General features: G+C 34.1%; 1 protein-coding gene across 1 annotated transcript in view; it reads left to right on the top strand.

The window, feature by feature from the left end:
• Nucleotides 1-873: 873 nt before the first annotated feature.
• Nucleotides 874-4,673, top strand: part of LOC110018425 (65-kDa microtubule-associated protein 3-like) — a 75,804-nt gene continuing 72,004 nt past the window's right edge. The window contains exon 1 of the mRNA XM_020715735.1: nucleotides 874-950. The gene's annotated coding sequence lies outside the window, so the exon portion shown is untranslated. The remainder of the gene's footprint in view (nucleotides 951-4,673) is intronic.

Here is a 4,673-nt window from a genome sequence, read left to right as displayed (position 1 = left end):
CAGTGCTTGCAGAGTTAGAACAGGGTGGGAGACAGTGCTTCCACTGGGAGATATGGGTGGGCGACAAGGAGTGCCCAACAGTAGCTACGTTAGGGTCATGCCTCTGATACCATGTTAGTATAGAACCAGGGTATTTGTTATTGATACAAAGAGGGATATAAATACTCATTACAAGATCTATTAATACGGAAACAAATAAAAATATAATAATGGGAAAAAATAGAAGTAAATAAAAGCTAATCAAAGTAATTAATATAGAATTATGTAGATTAATACTCTAATATTCTAATTATATATATTTATGACCAAACTATTATAGTTGCTTTTATAAAACTCAAATCTCTAGTGTTAAATAAAAATAACATTATTCATGATTTTGTAATAGTGCAACTCACATTTTTTATTCATTAGTTTATGATATCAAAAGTTAAGTATAAATATCAAATTTTTTGGTATTAGATATGCAAATACCTAAAAAATGTTGCATTATGTACGCAAATTTCTCGACTTTTTTTAGAACAATTTAGATGAAAATATCCATTTTACAATTCCTTTTTATTTTTATTCTCAAGCATAGAACTATATAGTCAAATTGGAAAGAATTAAACTATGAGAATGAATTGAACCATGATTCACTATTGGACAGCCTGATTTGGGTTCTAATTTTTTGTGGCCAGTTAAGTACTCGGTTACCTAAGAAGCAAATCCAACGGACACCAAATCCTGCCCTTCCATTTTGAATTTGACGGACCACAGCGATTCCCATAGATCTTCCTTTAATAATATGCTTTGCCGTTTCGAAATCAACGGTTTGATGCTTCCAACTCTTTATTTCAATATTTCAAGCACTGCTTCCCCATCCCAGTTCCCAATCTCCCTCTCTCTCTTCCACTCTCCTTGACGAAAGATCCAGCTGCTGATCTCCATATCACTCCTATTGGGCTGATAAGGTGAGATGATACTACCGTTCTCTCTTCCTCTCTCTTTCTCATCGTTCTTATTCATTTTCTGAATTAACAGTTCGCTAGGGTTTCCTTTCTTCCGACTGCAATGAACTTAAGTTAGGTTTCCTTTTATTAATCTGATTAAGCTGTAATGAAGAATTCCAACTGTGATTTTCTTCATTTTTAATCCTCAATTTAAATCAATGGAAATCAGCCATCTTTAGATCCTGCAGCCAATACAACCTAGAACTTGTTGAGCTGCCGATCTTAAATTTGTTATAATCCGGCGATTGTATTAATGGCTTATCTCCCTACTCACCTGGAAAGTGCTTGTGTGCTTCCAAGGGTTCGCTAAAGCTAATCCGCAAAATTTCATTGCCATTTTTGTGATTAATCATGAATCCCTTTGCTGTCTGCCACCACTGAAAAATTATTGCATTAAGAGTCTTGATGCAAATTTGCATCTGAACTCCAATCAAAACCTGCCACGTGTACAAACAGACCCGCTCATATATTAGATTATTTTTCTTACTAAGATGGGTCTGTATGTACACGTGACATGCCCTGATTGGAGCTCTGATGTTAAACTGCATAAGAACTTTTAATATAATATTTTTTCGTCAGAACTAGGGTTAGGAACATATTTTGCTAATTTTGGAAGTCGGAATGAACTTTATTACTTTTATCTGAAATTATGCAACTCTGCATTTTCCTGTGGCAAGTTTTTATTTTGTTTAAGTTATGAATGATGTTCAGAAGATATACAAAGTGAGGTACAATTGTTTTTGCTTTTGCATGGCATAATAATGGTTTAGACTCATTCACTAAAAGAAATGGAGATAAAATTTAGAAGATAAAAGGTTTAGATGTAGCAGAGCATGATCAAGTATATGATATGTAATTTTAGCTTGTATTATTTTAATAATTGCCAAAAAATATTTTTGTATGATAAGAAAATGATACCATTATGCGAATGTGTGAAAAGTTTAAATATCTATGGATATATATGTGGGCATATCTCTTAGAGTTAAGATTTAGAAGGTTAAAATAGAAAATGCCTCAATATTGTGTGATAAGTTAATATCTTAGAGAATAAAGGTAAATTTAATAATATTGAAATTAACCTAGCTTTGTTATATGGGAGTCTACCTCAATACTCGCTCCATAACTCATCCTAGTTAAACACAAACAACTTATGACAAACAACTGATGCACCATCCCTCATATTTGGATCCTACCAACACACCCGCAACCAAAAAAGTTTAACCATTGCTCGTGTTATTTGACTCACTTTGTCGATATGTCCAAAACATGGAAGACTAAAACTCTTCTCTTTACACATGATTTCTCTATTATTAGGCATATCCATAACACGCAAAGCCCGATCTGACTTGCATGAGATGCAAATGTTTTGGTCAATTTTGTTAATGACATTTTTGATAAATACAATGACATCTTATTTAAAACATAAATTAATGAATATAAATTTAAAGTACATGATACTACTTAGCAAAATGAATGAGAAACAACTCAATGAATCTTTTGGAATCAAATTTAAGACTATTACTTAACTATAACATATTTATATAATTAAACTTTAACTACCTTAATAAATCGTATTGGACAAATTTGATGAAAAAAATTGAACATGTTGAGCCTAGTAAATTTGCAAAACCTTAAATACTTAATTAAGGAATTTTATTGATATCATTAATAAGCCAATGTCCTTAATTTACAAAATTAATTTCATATTTAATATAAGTATCAAACTCTATGTAATCTATGTAAACTTAAAGTAAGCCTACAAACATGCATATCAATGAGACAATCAAACATGTGATTACTAAATAAGCTAATATTTAGCTTAATTTTCACAAATAAGAAAACAAATAATTAATGAAATAAATAAAAAAATCAACCCAATTAAACACCAACAAAATCAATGATTATTTTTTTAAGCTCAAGTTTAAGCTTTGAACATTTCTAATTGACTTCATCACGTGTTTATTATCCTTTAGACCGTTGGCATCATCAACCCAATCATGTATATTGAATTCTATATTACAACGCACACTCTAGTCCAGAGTAGGGGTGTTGACATCAAGATGAGAAAAAATGGCATCAAGATTAGGCTTGAGAGCACGATCGCCGCCTTTCAAAGCATGATATATGTAAATTTTATCGATTATAGAGGACGTGATATTGAAGTTCTGTCGACAGCGGTGCCGGAATCCGTCCTCTCGAAAGCCGAGATTCCGGCGAGGAAGCCCAGAGGTATTTCGATTCTGCGGAAGTGAATGTGAAGAAAATGGGGACCGCCGATCGTCGGAAATTAATGGATGGGATCTTTAGGAACCCTAATGATGATAAGGGGGTCTTCCATGAGGTCCAATGCCAGTCTCAACTTTTGAAAAAAATATTCCAAAAGTGATGTTTGATACCTAGAAAATTATCCCCAACTATGTAACATTTGATCAGCCTCACCAACAACAACTATCACTGGACCCTTGCCTCCAACTTTGGATCACCAGGAAGGGACCTAGATGGAATCAATCTAGGCGGATATGTCCTCATTGGTACATCCACCTTGGAGGCTCGACAAAACTTCTAGTGCCCTACACTGAATACCGATTCGTTGTTTGAAGCTAACAAACTACAACTTCACCTTTTTGAAAACCAACTTGGAGGCTCAACGAACCTTCTAGTGCCCGACATTGAATACCGAGGAATCGATATTTGAAACCAACAAGCTAGAACTTCACCTTTTGAAAGCGAGGCTGAAAGAAGGTATGTAAGTTTCATCTGACTCCCGCTATTTATAGGCATCAAAGGCAAAAGAATCGGCGAGGACATTAAATGCCTTATTTATGATGATTGTTCATTGACCAATTCACTATTAGACATTAATTCTCTCATTTTTGTCGCAGCACAACTTCCTAAGATACGAGAGAATCATGGAACTAAATATCTATGACTAAATCAATAGAAGCTAGTTGAGCAGATGAATTCAAAATTGGACTACAAAAAAGTCAACTCAGAACATCTGGCAATTAGATGGAAGTTAATAAACCACTCATAGGCTAAGTACGGCGGAGTACGACAGGTTGAGTATGAATAACCGAATACAAGAATCAATAGAGGCAGAGAACCTCCCCGTTTAGCAAAGAAGTCAACCAGAAGATGATCTCTCCAAGAACCAAACTGTAGTGGGGATATGACCATTAAAGACAACTATGTGTGCATAAAGATATAGGGATGATGTGTGTCTAAATATGTCATTTTATAAAGGCCAACCCCTATAAATAAGGACCATTAAATGTAATGGGATATCCCTGAACCAATCAAGTTTGATCCGATTCCAACCTTCCACTTACTCGAGCTAAGAAAAATCCCTTTTTGTTGTCCTCCATCCCGTTCATCTTTGCCTTAGTTCAGCTGTTCACCTTTCTCTCTCTACCCCCTTGTTCTCTCTCCTTCTCAACACTCTATTCTTTGGGTTTGATTCAAGGACAAATCTGATTTCAACACATACATACCACCCAATTCCTAAAAAGTGAGATCTTTCATATTACATCTAACACTTGCATATCTAACACCTAAACGCTACTTTTACATTTATAACACCCAGATTTTTCATATCACATCAAAATATGATTATTTTAACATGTAAAAAGTGAAGTACATCCTTTCATGCATAAATAAGATGGCGTATATATATATATATATATA

Source organism: Phalaenopsis equestris, unplaced genomic scaffold, assembly GCF_001263595.1.
Source record: "Phalaenopsis equestris unplaced genomic scaffold, ASM126359v1 Scaffold000022, whole genome shotgun sequence".
Taxonomy (NCBI): Eukaryota; Viridiplantae; Streptophyta; class Magnoliopsida; order Asparagales; family Orchidaceae; genus Phalaenopsis; species Phalaenopsis equestris.
This window is presented reverse-complemented; position numbering and strand designations above follow the sequence as displayed.